This window comes from Panthera pardus, unplaced genomic scaffold, assembly GCF_024362965.1.
Source record: "Panthera pardus isolate Hobbes unplaced genomic scaffold, ASM2436296v1 HiC_scaffold_1, whole genome shotgun sequence".
NCBI lineage: Eukaryota > Metazoa > Chordata > Mammalia > Carnivora > Felidae > Panthera > Panthera pardus.
Genome location: NW_026526654.1, coordinates 72,888,084 through 72,906,563, shown reverse-complemented (window position 1 = coordinate 72,906,563; position 18,480 = coordinate 72,888,084). Strand labels below are relative to the sequence as shown.

Below are 18,480 nucleotides of genomic sequence, written 5' to 3'. Positions count from 1 at the left end.
CTCCCACATTTTTCTATCACAGCACGTGGTTGGATGGTCCCAAATAAATAGCTCTTTACAGCTGTTGGGATATTTCCTGTACCAAGCATTCCATGCTTCGTAAACTCTTGGGAAAGAATCACAGACTCCACGGTTGTGCGTGTGACCTGGGAGTTCATCTTGTCCCATTCCTCCGTCATCACGAAGGTCCAAAACGAAACTTTCCCAAGGAGATCAAAATCTACACTGGAAATACCATGAAATTATTTTTCTGAGGCCAAGGACCAAGGACAGGGCCAAGGACAAAGGACAAGGCCCAAGTTCCCTTAGTTCCCTTAGTGTAAAGGGTCATAGTTCTCGTCAAGGAAGGGACGTGGGACCCAGAGGTGGCAGACCCTGGTGAAAAGTCTGGGGTCTGGACTTACCAATTCCACGAGCTGGACAAGTCACGTGATGCCTCTATGCTTGGGTTGCTTCAAAGACAGAGAACATAATCTATGTCCAGTGATCAAGTGACAAAATGGATGGGAGAGCGCTTTGTGAACCGGACAGTGTTTTTCAAATGTCACTTATTAGAGTTTTGCTCACTCTGTTTCTCCTTCAGTGAGTTAAGAATCCAATCCTCTACCACTGAAATGCAAAAGAACTGACCTCTGCAGGGAAGGGGTACACTTCTAAGTACACGCACACACACCACCAGGCTCAGCAGCCTGGAAGGAAGTGTGACCTGAGGACGAAGAGGGAACATAAAACCCATAAATAAGTGGCAACTTCCTGCTTCCTTCCAAGAAGTGGCTCTGTGTATTTGCCAGGGCCCAGCCTCGATCTAGGGCTATAGTTGTTGGGGGGGGAGGGGGGCAGTGACAGGGGACTTGGATTCGGCCACCGTCTTGCAGGGCAACTCTAGGTTATTTATTCACTTGTCTCGTTATTCATTCAAAATAAATAGTGACTAGAGATACAGGGTCTTGAGCCAGGCAGCCCGGGTTCAAATCTTGGTTCCGCCAACGACTTGAGAGGTTACTTTGGGATAAATACAAATACCAGCCAGTATTTATTGAGCGTTCAGGTACGCTAGCATTATTGTATGTGTATCACCTCAGGTGATCTTTGCAACAACACCATGAGGTTACCCTGTTATTATTCCTTATATTCCAGGTGATAAAACCAGGGCCAAGGTGCCCTTGGTCACTCAGCTGGCGAGTGGCAGGCTCACACGCTCATCAGTTATGCCTAACTCCCCTTAAAGAAATGTGTCCATGTATGTGGAGTGCTTAAAGTAGTATCTGCCACCCAGTAAAAGCACTCAATGATAGCTATTATTTATTGTGTATTTCCTATGTATTGTTTATACACCAGCCACCCTGCTAGATGCACGCAGGATACACAGTCTCCCCAGCCCCACCCTGTAAAGATCACAAATAATAATACCTGCTCTATTTACCGCCCCCCCCCCCCCACCGCGATTATTCTGAGGACCAAGTCATAAAGGCAGTGTATGAAGATGTAGGCGTGCTTCTGAAAGTGAAAAGCAGGTACATTTGGAAGGCAGACTTAGCCTTAGTTTAGTTTAGCCGACTCTGACATAGCGTCCTCGTAAAAGGAAAAACTTAATCCAAGAGATGCATTATAATAATCTTCTTGTGGGAATAAACATCATCTGGTGCTATGGCAAGTGTCTAGAACTCCATTTGCCAAAATAACTGATGTGATTTTGTAGTTCCTAGAGTGTCACGTTGACTCCAGCCCTGTTGTCCTCACTCTGTGCTTGTTTATTTTCCTCCAGAGTAGGACACTTAAAGCCATCTGAAATGCCTGTTTTCTTTTCCGGGACTGGTTGGCCCTCTACCAGAATATCGGAGAACTGATCTTTCTAAACCCTCAGTCAACATACGCTTATTGAACGTGTACTCTTCGTAAAGCACGATACTAAGGACTCTATCTGTTAATGCTTTCCTCAATTTTGTCTATAGTTCTGGGTTAATCCTGTTGTAATTTTTGTATTACAAGGATCAGAGAAACCAACCGGAGAAACAAATGCAACAGGGGCTCATTTTCCTTCCGTGTCTCATGGCAGAAAATTGAGCCTAATGCAATTTGGGAAAACGTGAAAGAGCACCAGGCTTCTTTTTGCCCAAAAGGCAAATTCTTCTCAGGAAGATGGAATCACATACGTGATGTTAATCTCATTTTAACAGAAATTTCTTGACCACCTACTCTGATCGAAGTTCCAGGATATAATACTTACCGGCTGTGTTACCTTGCACAAGTTACTTAACCTTTCTGGACCTCAGCATATTTATCTATAAAATGGGGGCGGGGGGAGGACTCCTCATGAAGCACTTGGAAAGTATTTATTCCTTCATTTAATCCTCTCAAAAATCCCGTGAAAGTAGATGTTGCTGATCCTTGTCACATGTGATAAAACCGAAGCTTAGCGTCCTGAACAAAGCAGAATGCCTAAGTTCTCACAGTTGGGGGACAGCAGTGAAAAGACTCAAATACACATTCTTTATTTCCAGATCCTGTGCTCTTTTCCCTGGACCAAAGGGCCGAGCCAAGGAAGGCTTGTCATCGGAGAATTCGAAAGCCTAAACAATCGGTGCCAGATTTTATTACTATTCAACTCAATTGTCCTTATCCCAGTTATTTGGACACTCTGGCCCCAGAATTTCTTGGTATCTGTGTTTGCAGTTCAGTACTCAGAGAACTTCTCATAAACAGTTTCAAAATACAAATGCTCTATTTCAAAGGTAAGCAAAGCCAAGTTGACTTTAAAGTCAGAGAGTTCCGTTCTCCCTGCTCCATGACCCGCTTTGCATGTTAGAGGTCAAGTTTTCCCAGTGATAAGGGGGACTTAACTAGGAAGTTCTCAAAGCAGGAAAGCTGAGCCTGAGTGCCCCAGAGGTCATCGGTGGGGAGACGGCCTTGAGGGGAGGGCTTTATCTATGTGGACTTGCTACCCGGAGTCGGGCAGGAGCAAATACGTGCTATTGCTGCCAAAGGTTACGGTGCCTAGAGGAGCAGCTGACATCATCGGGAGCGCCTCTGATGACGGCACACGCAGTGAAGAAATGATACCGATGTCTAGGTAGTGAGTGACATGGAGACACTCCCTTTGGGAAGTGCGTGGGTTTTAGTGCCTTAAGGTTCAGGATATAGTCTTCTGCGGCTACAATATTCTCTCCATCTCCTTCTCCTTCCCCCCTTCCTCCATATTACCCATTCTCTCATTGAACAGTAATCAGCCCACTTAATTCAATGCACTGAACTTATAAAGCCCATTCTGTCCTATGGTGTCATGTTTTTTTATTTCACTAGAACCTTGCAAGACGGGCCTCACACCAAGCCCTACCGGGTTCCACTCAAGGTGATGTGCACATGTTTTTCTACCCCTGCTTACTATACTCACTCTTAGAAATGGAATTCTTCGGTCCTGTTCTTTGTGCCTGTCCCAGCGAGAGGCTCCAGGTAGGTAAGCGCATTGGAAGGGCCTCGGGAGACGAATCTGGGATCGATACCTAATGAAGTTAGAATAAATCATCATATTCAATGGCAAGAGGCATTTGTTAGAGTCCCTAAAAGAAAATTATCCCAACACAGTAAATCAGGGCACTCGTGTTTGTTTTATTTTTAAAAACCATGAAGCGTCCACCCCACCCTCACCCCCACTCCCCAGCAGAATGAAACAGGAAACATAGCAAAATGATGGTTCTCGCTCCAGTCACTTTCCAGTCTTCCTTCTAGGGCCCCTCCTGAGAGGAAGGAGGCCAGTCTGGAGTCAGAAGTACAGGGTCTGCTCCTAAGCCCAGCTCCTCCCGAGCCCAGCCAGGCACTCCCGGACCCCTCTCCTGCCCTCAGGAAGAAAGTGTCAGCCTGTCCCCGGGGCTGCTGGCCTCCCCTCTGAAGAGGAAGGACACTTCATTGTCCACATGCTCGTGTTATGTTAACAGGTTTCCCAGAAGCTAAGGTGAAGGTCTGGGTCTGGAGGCCCAGCCCACCTCCTTCTGTGCTCAGAGACGACAGGCCATAATTCCCTGTATGACAGTGTGGTGTAAACTTGGTGGCCATTACCGTATCCGCCCTCTGCCTCCTTGGCTAAATGACTGCAATTCTTAGAGCCTTACCTGAGAGCCTTCTTTGCTAATCTCCGTGGCTCACCTCTGAGTACCCCCCAGGGAATTTTCTCTTCTGTGCTGATGCAGGTCAGGTTTGCAGAACCCAAATTCAGCGAAGGATTAAGTAATTTTCCACATTGGCTGCCTTTTGTGCTTAAATTCAGCCCAAAATTGCTTAATTCTCTGCTCTACTCTGACCACATAGATTTTAGCCTAAAATTCCTGAAATCATAAAAGAATCCCCAGGATCCCTTAACTTCATTCCATCCACCCTCAGCGTTAGTGCAGTGCTGTATCTGCAACTAGAAAGAGAAAAGGATCCGCTTATATAACTGGGGGGGGTGGGGGGAGAGAGAGAGAAGCTTTCATGACTGCAGCAAAGTATAAACTGTATTATGCCATCACTGGATTTAGTATGCGAAGCTAGTGTCATTTTATAAAAAGAGCTCAGAACTGACAGACAGGAAGCCTGGATTCTAGTGTTGTTCCTGCCACTTGAGAAGTAAAGGATTCTTAGCCTTTTCTTTCTTTCTTTTTTTTTTTTTTTCCCCTTCGTGGATCCCTTTGAAGACCTGCTCAGTGCTTTGGAACCTTAACCATGTACGTACGGAATTTGAGGGAACAGATAACAGAGCCTGCCTCTCAGGGTAATACATCCTCCCCAGTCTATTTCTGCAGACTTTTCCGGCACTCACACCCACAGAGTCCGCTGATCCTGCCTGAGGACGGAAACAATCTAGCAGGTTATATTTTTAATGTTCAGAATGCTAATTGTTCCATGCAGCCTGGAGAGTGAAAACAGAAGAGCGCTGAGAAGTTTCAAGAAGTGGTAGGGTAGCTCTGTCTTGTCCTCGGTTTTCATAAAATGCTAAAATTATCCCTAGCTCTTCAGAGCGTTGTTCACGGTTCCATATGGTTTATATCGTAGCAATCTAGCAATTCATCAATCTGTTTACATACTGATGTTATACTTAGATTGATATTTAACTCTCCTCAAAATCGCTGCCTGGTGAAAGATTTATAAATGACTGCTTTGCAGTAATAGAATAGATATGCACTAAATGGAAAATAGTAATCATTTGGTTGCAAATCATGGTCTTTTTTTATTTACACATACGTAACCGCACATTTATACACACGCGCGGAGAGCTGGCTATGTCAGAGCCCCCGACATTGTAAGTGTGCCAAATACTGAATGTCGATTTGTGATGCAGCAGCTAAATTTCTGGATATAAATAGCCTCAGATAAAAAATGCATCTAAAGTAAATATAGAGCTACTGGCACGCACATAAAAAGTGTGCAGTTAACTTAACCACTCCCTTTTTCAACTTGTTTTTATTTCATGGTATATGTCACAGTGGTATTTAAAATCTGTCTGGAGACCACAACAGTGCATGAAATAAATAGCCTTTTTTCCCCCTACTTCTGGAGTATCATAGACTCTTACGGTTGGAAAGGATGTAAAGGCTGTTCACCCTGGCCTCTAACCCAATACAGGCAACGCCTCTTTTATAACCTTGACAGATGGTTATATAAGCCTCTGCTTGAATACTCCTAGTGATGGAGAGCTCACTTCTGCATAGATTAAAATATCAGGAAGATCTTCTTTATATCAAGGCAGAGTAGTTCCAGGTAATTTCCATGGCAGATCTAACACCAAATGTGTCTTCCTTCCTCCTCAAACTGGCTCATTCTTTGATGTTTCCCATTCTAATTAATAGAACCACTGATCAACCGCTTAGAAACTAGGCCCCATACACCCCCCTTTCTTCCCATTCAGTTGGCTACCAAACCCAAATGAATCTGTCTTTGTAAAATAGCCTCTTGGGTCTGCTGCCTTCCCTCCATCCTGAGGATTTTATCACCCGTTCTTGGATTACTGCAGTAGCCAATAACGGATTTCCCTGCCTTTAATCTCACATTTATGGTCATCATCAAAATGGAATCAAGACTTCCCTCTGTAAAACCCTACAGTCAAGCCCTATAACAACACTAGAGGGGAGCAGGCTCTGGCTTTGCTCCCCAGTTGCATGCATGCATGTATGCATGTATCTGTGTGCATGTGTTTATGTATGTATGTATGTGCGTGCACATGTATGCGTATATGTGTGTGTATGCACACGTGTGTGTCTGTATGTCTTCATCTCCACTTAACCCACCCACTCCAAGTCTCAGACCTTTGGAACCACTCACGGTGCTAAATTCGTTCCTATTCTCTCAGCTATGGTGCTCCGAAAAAGTTAGCTCCTCTCACTATTATTGCCATTGTTATTAGTATTTTTCATATTGTTAAGGCCTCAGTGCTAGTGAGCGGTACTGACAGAACTCAGGGCTCAGACGGTGGGGTGCCTCCCAACGTGGACACTAACGAACCCCAAACCAGCAGTTCCGTAAATCAGCCGTCGACAGATCTAACTCTTCAAATTGTTTGTAGGCTGTGTCTGAAGTTCTGTTCACAAGTTAGTTGTTCAGAACTCCAAACACACTTCCTCAGTGAAATAACGTTTCAGAGAGGGCTGGCCCACAGGGGTAAGCTGAGATGCCCCACACGCGTAATCAAAAGGCGGAACACGAGACTGTCGTACTTGCGTAACGCCATATATTAGGTAGGCAAAACTCTTATTTTTCTACTTAACTAAAACATTTGTTTATTTACATCTTAGTTTAGCTATTTCAGCTATCTCTTCTTTCGCCTTTGCTGCTCGTGAAAAAAATTGTCCGGAGACGATTGGAGCACTACCAGCATTGAAACTCATTCACACTGAAGGCTACGTGAGAGAGGCATGATTGTTCTCTAAGTGCAGTCATCTTTGGGAGCTCCCGACTCATCCAAGGGCTTGACAGAAGCAAGCGCACAGTAAATGTCTCCTGAGTGGATACAAATACTTAATGGTAAGGGGTCAGAGGACACAGGAGCCCCAGGGTGAAAAAGTACGACGGCAGGAGAGATTTGATGAGACTCCAGGGTTAGCTGAACTTTCTTACTGGTATGGCTGGTTCTCCTCCCTGACTCCTATTTTTGTGATGGGTACAGGGAGAAATCAGGTAGAATTGATGCTATGCCTGAAACTCTCAGTGGGGGTTGATAATTACCCTGGTGTCGTGTGCACAGTAGAGATTCCAATATAACTATTTCAACTAAGAACCACGGTTTCCCCCCTACATTAGCCAAAAAGAGAGTTTATTTAACCTGAACGACCCTGGAGAGTTTGTTAGTAAACAATCTGCCAACAGGCGCTTTATTCTTCTCTACATATTAAAGAACAGTTACCAGTGATTTGAAAAAGAATTCACCCAGTACATGAAGGTGACCTATGCCGGGAATTGCCAAAACCCGTGGAAATATTACTTTAATCGCCTAGACAACCTTGGACCCACTAAATTGATGGTTGCCATCATGTACTTATATTCTTCCCCTGGGGCTCAGAAAAATAATGTTACTTTTCATTTCTATTCTACAAGTGTCCTCGGTGGAAATAATAACAGCCTCTTGCTACAACTAGTCCCTGTTTAACTGGCAGGTCTGGGCCTGACTGAATGTTGAAGGAAATATACTCTCTCCTCTCCCCAGGGGTCTCCCAAATCTCTCAGTCTCTGATTGTTCATCTGGAATGAAACTTACATACATCTCTTAAAAGCAAAGGTCTAATGAAAATGTATGTACATATGAAACACCTTACAAAAGTGCTTACAGCATTATTTATAATCACCAAGAAATGGAAACATCTCCCTGTCCTTCAACTGTTGAACGGATACAGTGCATGCGTTGGACTGCTTATTACTATTAAGCAATAAAAAGGAACAAACTATGAATACACACAGCAACACGGATGAATCTCAAATGCATTATGCTAAGTGAAAGCAGCCAGACCCCAAAACCACATACTCTATGACTGCATTCGTAAGACATTCTGGAAAAGGCAAAACTATGGAGACGGAAAACCAATCAATGGTTGCCAGGACCTGGAGTAAGAAGAGGTTGACCTCGAAAAGGGGCATTTTGGGAGATGATGGAATCGATCTAGATAAGGATCACAGTGGTGGTCACACAGACCATGTGTTTTCAAAACTCATAAAACTGTACAATAAAAAGAGCGAATTTTATAGTATGCAAATTATGCCTCAATAAACTTGACCAAAAACACTTTTAATATAAAATGTCTTCTAAAAAGAAAAAAAAAAAACGGTAGTGCGATTATACTACTCTAACCCAGGTAGATGTTTTTTGGTTGAGAATGGTTAAAATGATAGCTAACTAAGGTCAGCATTGAGCAATATTCACCCAGCAGGGCAAGCTGATGGCTGTTTTTCTGGAAGACCAGAGAGGGCCCTTGTGGGAACAGAATCTCAAATTTGTTGACTTCTAGAGCTTGTGGACAGTGTAGATTGGGATGGCAAAGGGATGGCTAGAGTAAAAGCCCAGCTTGGGGCCTGTGGGTGCATGCCTGTCCGTGGTCCTTCTCCAGAGCAAAGGCCGAACGCCTGAATGATCAATGGGCCAAAACATAATGCAGTGCACGTGTTATTTCCAAGTACTTCCAAACTGCGTCTCATTGAATCCTGCAAGAAGTCTGCAGAACGAGGGTTATCATCCCTGTTGTATAAGTGAATAAGCTGAGGCTGGAGCTCATGACCTGGCCAGATCACAGCAAGGTTGCGGACTGCAGGGCTGGGCCCTGGGGCTTTTGATTTCATGCTTTCTTTCTTTTGCGGTTGGTCGGTGACTGTTGTTATTGATGGTGGTGGTTTGAGTGGTTAAACTCTTCATCTTTGAGGTGAGCCCCTCATCAAAATAAGAAGACCGACTGGTGAAGACAGATAGAAGCTGTTCTTTCACTGCAAAGATAGAAATTAGGGTAACTGTCCGAAAAAAGAGACAAAGTACATGTCAGGATTTTGTCCAGAATAGTCAGACGACACTGCATGAAACCAAGCATCTGATTTATAATTGTGTAGTTCAGGGCGGCGCTCGGGTGTTTTGAAAACACCCGGATACTGGAGTTTTGAGATGAACCGTCTGACATTTTCCATATGGACGAGATGTCTGGGAGCATTTGTCTTATCCTAAGGGACCCGGCAGAGGCACAGGGCAGTTGGGTGTCTGGATGAGCATTTCAGTGTCTCACAGGGCTCTGTTGCATTCTCTGAAATCACTAGCCTCCACACAAAAGAATGAGAAATAAACCACACCTTTGACACATCTTCCTGGTAACATAGATCCCACTGCTACACTGCACAAGAAACACGGATCGTGTGATGTTTTTGGTTGGCATAGGAACAGCCTTGGAAATTTTCAAACCAGAAGGGTCGGAATGTTAGGAAGTTTGTAGCAGGGGAAAATTCGTGCAGTGGCAGCTGATAAGCTAAATATCCTGACTAGACTCTCTCCTCTCTTTCTGGCACACGGCCTAACTGAAAAACAGTCCCGTGTGATTCCGGAACAGTCGCACTAAGCGGATGGCACCCTCGCACGGCACCCCTGCTTACAGACTGTCTGAGGTTCTGCCGTGCCCGTATAGGAAACTGAGGCCCAGAAACATTGAACACGGGGTCAGTGTGAGAGGAAACTAGGGACGGGATGTGACGAGTGCTGTGTGGGCACTCTTACACATCACACTGAATCCCCCTCCCAGGCAGGGTATGTCTAAGAAAGAAGAAAGATTCCACAGGAGGTTTAAACCCACCCTGTTGCTACCCTCTGGTCCGGAGCTTGGAATTTTTCCCCTCTCTTTGCTTTCCATTTCTCAGTTTCGCTCATCACCTTCTGGCTGCAAGCCCATACCTTCCGAATAAAGCCGAGAACATTGCAGAGGTCTCTCTTCTTTTGCTCCTCTTGTTTTCATCTTGTTCATCCCATGGAGGGAAGAGCGAGGTGGGAGAGAGAGGGAGACGGAGGGGCACTCCCGAGGCGGCACGAGGGAGGAAAAGCTGAAGTCCCCAAGCACGAGTGCCTTAGAGGACTCCGAACTTATTAATAATGATTAATGATTACCCATCTCCATGCCACCTGCAACCAAACTCGAACAGTTCTCATGCACCTTGCGTGGAGCAAATCTAGCCGGTGGAAATCTGGATTTTCACAGAAGCGGGACTATGAATTAATATTCCATTAGCAAAGACGAGACTTTGAAAGTAAGTATTCATGAAAACCTCTCTCAAATGGCCAGTTTTTGGAGTGCATTTTAAATATGACTAGACTTCTAAAAATGTGATTTTCACATAGCTCTTTGGGACCACTCCTACTGGGGTGAAGTGAGTCCCACCTGCAATAAAGTCCAAGTTTCCAGAGGAGAACATTCTCCATTTCTTTCACCATTTGCCTTATACTCTGGTGAGATGAAGGCAGAAAAAGTGAAGGTCAGCATTAGGCTGGGCTGAGCACAGACCTCTGTCCCAGGCCCCAACAGTACCATTTTGAACATTATTCCCAGCCAGGTTTCCAGGTTGATAATAAATGCTTCTCCGGGCCAGAGTCAGCCCGTCTGTCCCACAGCAGAGCAGAAGGCAGCTTTCCAACTTACACGGGAAAGGGGGAGGGGGAAATATGGTGGCAAGAGGGATGAGCTTCCCGATCGTTTCACTTTCCATAGCTCTGGGTTTTATGGGACCACTGGGAACGAAGCAAGTGTATGAACTATGAGTGAAATAAAGCGAACCAATTGCCTTTTCAACCTCATGCTTTTAATCCCGTCTCTTGGTCAATTTGACCTTTGAGGATGTCTGTGCCCAGACTGTATGTTACAAGGGAGGAACATAAAACATCTCTGGACTTGGCCCCAATCCTGTTTACCGTATTAAAATAAATACCACAAATTCTGTAGAAACGATCAGCAGGAGTCGTGTTTAGAACCCCCGAAACGGCTTCAAGTATAACGGCCAGTGTTCAATCACCAAATGTTTATTGAGCACATACTGGATGCCAAGCACTGCATGAGGTAGCAAGGCGCCCACTAGCAATATATCCTGTATCCTGGCCTCCGAGTCTTACAGTCAAAGGTAAAGACAAATACACACGCAAACAACCCCAAGGCTACGTAAGAAGAGCTAAAACAGGGGCACCAAATAATTGCAAAACAGGCCGGGAGGTGGGGAGGGGCCGGGCTAGGGAAGGATACTCCCAGAAAATGGTGCTTCGGCGCAGCCTCGCAAGATGAGCGGAAAATGACAGAATCAGGAGACCCCTCCTTCAAGGCAGTTTTGCTCCTGGGGAATTCTCAACTCGGAGAGCACTGAATTTTCCATCAAGAGAGCCGCTGATTTAATTTTTCCATGAAAATATATACGTGCACATACATACCCTTGTCCTTGGTCTTGTCAGGTTGCGAGCAATTATTTTTTTGTTCTATCTGCCCAGATCATCGATGCATTTAGACCTAAATTCCAAAGGTGAACAGAGAGCAAATGTACCTCAGTTCTGTGATTTCAAGCACTCTAGGGAAAGATCTAGGGTAGTAAGTGAATAACAGTTAACAATATTTTCCCATCTGATTGGCAGATCGTATGGTGTTTGCTTTTTAGAATTCATTTAGCTTTCTAGTAAGGTTATCTTGCACACTTTCCAGGGTCCCCTGATATAAATAGACTAAGCCGTAAGGAGGAAATCAAAACAAGTGTGCATTTGTCTGGAACATGGCGACAACTGTGTGGAGAGGAGGAAGACAAAGAAATATAAGAAAACAGCAAGTAACAGAAAGCTGTAGGACACAGCTGGTCACAGCAACCTCTTCACCAGATCAACTGGCTGGTCATAAAAGGCTAGAAATTCAGATCGAGGAAATAAAAAAAGAAAACCTCCTCACTATTAATCAATAATGAAAAATGGGCCCAGTCCCAATGTTGCCTAGGGCAAGTATTTGCCAATGGCAAGTTGGGGACCGTGAGTGAATATTTATCAATCTAAATACCTTACTTCCCTCCTTTTTCTTGGCAGGGTCTGGCAAAAATGCTCATAGTCTGACAATATTTACCTTGGCTTTTTGCGGGGTTTTTTGTTTTGTGTTTTTGTAGATCTGAATTAACAATATGCCCTTCTTGATGTAGATTCTGCTTAACCAAAAGGGAGGGAGGGTGATCAGGGCCCCCATTTGCCCATAACCCTAAGTTTTAGCACTGGGAAAGCTCAGGGCTGAACAGACCGAGAGGGCTGGTCACCCTAAGGGAAAATGAATTCCCAAATACAAGTAGCCATATTCCAACTAAAGGATTTCGGGGGACAGGAGGGGCTATTTGTCTATAGGGCAAAGCACCGTATCTGCCCAACCGCTGTTCGGTGCTTTGTATCTTCTTCCTTTACACATCACATGTGAGCGTGTGATGGGAAGGTGAAAAAGGAGAATTCCCTTCTTTTCCCGCTTGAGGTGTCAGGGTCAGTGCCTCTTTGCCATGGTCAACTCAGTTACCAGCAGCCAGACGCAGCTAATCAAGTGTTCAGTAAATGGCAATCTCATTGCCCTGTAGACAAGGAGATTGCCATTTCCAAGAGGCTTTAAGAAAGTTCCCTCAGTCCGGGGCGGGGGGGGGGGGGGGGGGGTGAGCATCACCTGGGAACTTGTTAGGCATGCAAAGCCTCAGACCTCACCCACAGCAGACTCAATCAGAACTGCGGGAGGGCCCGGCCAAGGAGGGTTTTAAGAAGTCCTTCAGGCGATTCCGACGCGGTCTCAAGTTTGAGAACCATCGCTCTGGAGACTGATCTCAAAAAGGTCAGCTATGATGCGTGTACTCGATATACCCATCACAGGAGAAAAGAATAACGTGCGAGTATAGGACGTGTGTTTAAAGAATTTTTACTGCAATTAGAAAAGGAGACGCTAAACATAATTTTCTTTCCCAATTCATTTAAATCCCCATGAGGTAGCCTGTTTTACCATTAGGTTGAACACAGGTCCAGATTAACTGTTTTCTCATTCCCGAAATCGCCAAAAAAAGAGAAAAAAAAAAAAAAAAGCCCAGGGGGACAACTACGACCTGAATTTGGGAAAGACAATAAAACAATTACCATTTCACGTGGAAAGGCTGCCTAGCAAATATTGATCCATGGGCCAACCATGCACCGGGATGGAAGTTAAGTCATCCTTCAGGATAAAAGCATTAACAGATTCACAAAGAGTGTGATCAGATGTCACCTTCTTCCTCCTCTTTGTTCCCACACCCTGTCCTCACCACACCCACCCTTCCTTCCCCCTAGAAACAGAAGTCTGGTCCCAGAGAGGCACAGGTGTCCCTCCAATGCCGACCCGGTTAGATCAGGCACGCTCCGCGAGGCCGGCTGGTCTCTGCCCTCCAGGATATACCCCGTTCAGGGTTGCCCAGCAGCCTGACTTTCTGGCCTTTAGAAATGGTGATGGATTCATTTAGAATCAGGGGCTACCGAGCTAGGAGCTCAGGTGCTGCAGAAATGGCAGGTGGTTGGAGCTGACTTGACAGCAATTAAATGTACAAATCTTTGATTAGGCTCCCGGGAACGGAGTCATTAGCAACCCAGAACGGACCAGCTTGCTTTCCACCGCCTCATTAGCTGCTCCACCGATGTTACTTTCAAAAGCCGAAGGGAGGGGGAAAGAAACCTCTCCAACACAGAAGTAGGAAAGTTGAGTGACAAAGGTGGGGAAGGAGGGAGAAGAAGCCAGGGTAAGCGTTTCTAGTCGAACAAACAGGTCCCCTGCCTTTTTCTGTGGGGTGGCTGACATGAGAGTGCTTGTCTGCCAGACTGTGAAATAGCCCCATGCCTGCCTGATTAATCTGCCCCGAAGGGTTGTTTTTTCTCTTTTAGTCCACTTTTTCAAAATCCCCAGTTGATTCACTCCTCGTAGCCAAAGCCCCAGGGTGGTGGGAGCCTTCCTCTGGGATGCAGAGTCAGATTGACCAGATTTTGTGGAGAGCTTCTGCAGGGTTCTGTACACCTTCCCTCGTGGCAGGGCTGGGGCCCACATCCACCCTTTGGGGGCCACAGAACCTCAGTGTCAAAATTCTCCCCTCGTGTGGTCCCGGACCCTCCGTGATCCGGGTTGAGATCTACGTTGTGGGCATCCCCCACATCGTTAGTGAGCCAGAGTCTGGCTAACACCATCCATGCAAGTTAAGTAATCTTTCTGACCGGAAAGGGAAATGTTCTCACAACCTTAATGTAAGATCCTGTGTGACCGTTTATTTGACGGGAGCCTAATTCATTGTATAATTTATTATTTTTATTGCTCTCAATCTGGCAGTCCCTGGATTAATAGTTACAAAGCATGCTCCACAGACATTTATTGGTCACCTATTATAAACCCCATATTAATTGCTGTGGGAAACCTCTGGGTGAAAAGACATTCTATCTTTGACTTTGGGATCTATTAGGAAGAAACATCATATACACCTTTTCTTATTTATTCATTCATTCAGCAAACACCTGCTGTGTGCCTGTGTACTGTAATCATTGTTCTTGTCAATAAAAATACAAAGGACAATGAAGTACAGTAATTATAATTGCTCACTGTCTGATAGGCATTTTACATGTTAAAACTCATTTAATCCTTGCAGCAACTCTATGAGGTAGCTACTATTATTTTTTTCATTTTTAGAGATTGGAAAACTAAGGCACAGAGAAGTTAAGTCATTTGCCTAAAGTCACATTGCTAGCAGTGTTAGAATTTAAACCCAGACAGTCTGGCAGCTTAACCACTATGCTATGCTCCTTCAAGTTGCTTACAGCTTAAAAAAGAAGATAAATATCAAAACCAACCATCTCAACATAATGTGATAAGCGCATCTGTGCGGAGCATGTAAAAAGTACATGGTAGGCAGAGAAGGGAATTAAGTGTGTGGAAAAGAATTCACACTGGAAGTCATGTTTGATCTGGGGTTTGAATTAAGAAGAAGAAAGCCAGGGCTTTCAAGAAGTTAAAATCTAATATGTTACTTCAGTAAATGTCTGACACCATTATGACATAGTTGTTGAAACAAAGGTATCACATATATTGGGAACCTTGGAAAGGAAGAGATCACATCCGAATGTATTAGCAAGAATGATTATTTTTAATTTTTTTAAATGTTTATATTTGAGAGAGAGAGAGAGAGAGAGAGAGAGAGAGAGAGAGAGAGCACGATTGGGGGAGGGGCAGAGAGAGAGGGAGACACAGAATCCGAAGCAGGCTCCAGGCTCTGAGCTGTCAGCACAGAGCCCAACGCGAGGCTCAGACTCATGAACCGTGAGATCATGATCTGAGCTGAAGTCGGACGCTCAACTGACCGAGCCATTCAGGTGCCCTGGCAAGAATGATTTTTTTAAGGAGACGGTGTTTAAGCGAAGCCTTTAAAAAGCTGTTAAATGTTAGGACAGAGCCTTGTGAAGAGCAGAAGAGTCAGGAGAAGAGGAAGGCAAGGACAGGATCGGAGGCAGAAGGAGAACAAAGAAATATATTTCCAAGGAGGTGAAGTGAGGAGATAGCATTGGAAGAACAACTTGTCTAAGCATCAATGAGAGCTTTTAATTCCAGAAATCTATGGAAGTTTTAGGAGGGAAGGGAGTGAGATAAAAGTGACTTAGAAATACAAGGAAAGAAATGAAATACAATTAAATTAGTATAATAAAAAAGTATATTTTCAAGCTAAGAAATGTAACGGATTGTTCTTATTCAGAATAACAACCTACTACTAAGAGTCTTTGAGAGGCTCAGATATGGTAACAAGAATGATTCCACTGTAGGGCGCCTGGGTGGCTCAGTCGGTTGAGCATCTGACTTCAGATCAGGTCATGATCTCACAGTCTGTGAGTTCGAGCCCCACGTCGGGCTCTGTGCTGACAGCTCAGAGCCTGGAGCCTGTTTCAGATTCTGTGTCTCCCTCTCTCTCTGCCCCTCCCCTGCTCATGCTTTGTCTCTCTCTGTCTCAAAAATAAATAAACGTTAAAAAAAATTTTTTTTTTAAAAAGAGTGATTCCATTGTAAACCATTATGTGCTGTACCAATTGTCATTCCTACTTTTAACAGTGTATTTCTATGGTCTTTAATTCAGTTCTCTTCTGTCCAAAGTCAGAATGACACCCAAGCCATCTGCATCCTCTCGGTGGCTAATGAATGGAAGAGACCGTGTCAGGAAACTTTTTATCTTAGAGCTGATGAGTATGAAGGGCCTTTCCAAATATCTGCCAGACGTGTCAGAATGCACGTGTTCCGAGCATCTTGGCCTCCCAAGGAGCCGGCCGTGACACATCCACAGTGGTGTCAGCTCTTTCTCGAGCCACTCTGCTGAGGGAGTGTTCTGGAACCAGGGAGAGGAAATCACTTTTGCTCTTGCACTGCCACCGCCCCCAAGAACCAAAAGAAAGGTGGCTCTGATTAAATTAAGGTAGTGCCACAACCTCGTTTGCTATGTCCTTAATTTTCCCATCCAACCAATTGACTTCTATTAGACCACAGCCCAGCCTATTTGTTTTTTTACTCTCTTTACCTCTCGTGCCGTATTCTTATTTGGGAGGGGCGGGAGGAGGGATAGCTGGGTTCGTGTTCTACCACATGTTCCAAATGTTTGTTTAGGTGACTCCCTGGTCTTTCTTTTGTCACATCTATCTAGAGCTGGATGACCTCCCCTCAAGCAGGTCTGGGTAGATGCCCCCTCCCTTGCGAAAAGTGCACAAAGACCATGATATCCCCCAGGTGGCTGAGGAAACTCTGATCTCCCTGGGAGATCATTCAATGGTTCTGGAGTTTCCAAAACCTGAAGCTGAAGCGTAACACCAGGACAAGGACAAGGAGACATCTGAAGTTAAATATATTGTTTTTCATGATTGTGAATTGGAACAAAAATGAAAACGGGATCTAATCTATCAAAGAATAATGATTATAAGATATGCATAATTGCTCCTGAGGTCACTTCTTTCCCTTGAGCTTCAACGGGATAAACAAGAAGACAGAAGAACTACTGTTAGCTTCCTGAGCCTGTTTTAAGCTTGTGGCTTGCAACTACTCTGTCACCAGGACCCCCAGTGGCCTTGCATCCCTGGACTTTCACCGTATCTAAGTGGCAAAACTCCAGCCTTGAGTCAATACTGCATTTCTCCTCCTAGACTCAGCTCATTAAAAGAGGGAAGAAAAACAGCACCCAGCAGTTCAGATGGGTACTGCTACAGAATCGTGGTCTCCCTCGACTGAGCTTCAGGACAGAGGGTCCGTCTTTTTCTTCTCCTTGCTCAGCATCCTTTTAGTGGAAATCCCACTTCTTTGCAACCCTCCAGCAAGGTTTCATCATCCTTATCACCCCCTGTTCCCCTCACTTCCAGTATATGGCCTCCACTTCTCCATCTTTTAAAAACCTGAGACTGTTATGTGCAAAGTTGAAGCTTGCTACACACACACACACACACACACAACTTCATCCCCTCACCTTGCCTAGAGTCTCACAAAAGATGGACAAAATGGTGTTTTCGTTTGTCTGTTTCGTTCCTATTCCATTCTAGACCAACTTCATTCCTCTTGAGCTCTTGGTATCACGTCCACCCATCTCCTTTTGGACTGTGATCCATCAAATATCTTGTTTTTCTCTTGCCTTTACAACTTCTTCTCTATAAATTCTTTTCTATGAGATGCAAACTTTCTTCAATATCTCCCACCAGAAGGGGAAAAAATGAAGCATCCTCTAACTCTGTTTTCCCTTCCTTCTTCTGGCTACTTCTCTTTCCTCTTTTCTCAACAAAATATCTCAAAGAGGCAACGTTCTGTCTCTTCTTCCTCATCTCACACCCCTTTCTCCCCTTCTTTCCCTCCTATTTACCCATCGGTCAGCCCTTCTCTGTCCTGCTTTGGTGGGCTTCCGTGTGGCGCTCAAGAGAGTCCATCTCTCCCTTCTTTCTCATGCTCTCTGCTCTCCTAATGTCCATCACACTGCCTCTTGTTTCTCTGGCAACCACTCTGATCAGTTCTTTCTTGGCTTTATAGGCTGCTCTTCCAATCATGCTCCTTAAATAGTGGTATTTCCCCGGATTTTGTCCTTGACCCTCTTCTTTTCTCATCCTGCATTGTTTTCCTGGGCAATCTCATCTGCTCTCATGGTTCTATAACCACTATTATATTGGCTGGCTACATGTAAATCTGTATTTCTAGCTGGGGCCTTCCCATAAGCTTCCCTGTTAAGTAAACAACAGTCTACTGGACCTCTCCAAGGTTATCTGCAGATTCCTCCCACTCAGCTCTTCTGAATGATCTTATCTTTGTTGTTCCTACACAAGCTTCTTTTTTATGGTCCCCCTCTCAGTGGATGAATCACTCTTCATCCAGTCTCCCGGTTGGAAGAACTGAGAACATCCTCAGCTCTTTCTTCTTTTTTTACCAACTCCCATCATGTTTACCACCTCAAGTTCTCAAATATGCCTCTTCCTTTGAATCCCTACTGTGATGCCCCTGGATT

General features: G+C 44.8%; 1 long non-coding RNA gene across 3 annotated transcripts in view; it reads right to left on the bottom strand.

Moving 5' to 3' along the window:
* Positions 1-18,480, bottom strand: part of LOC109266010 (uncharacterized) — a 96,479-nt gene that overhangs the window by 20,434 nt on the left and 57,565 nt on the right. For all 3 annotated transcript variants that reach the window (XR_008421206.1, XR_008421205.1, XR_002079476.2), the window contains exon 3: positions 3,392-3,500. This is a non-coding gene — a long non-coding RNA (uncharacterized LOC109266010). The remainder of the gene's footprint in view (positions 1-3,391; positions 3,501-18,480) is intronic.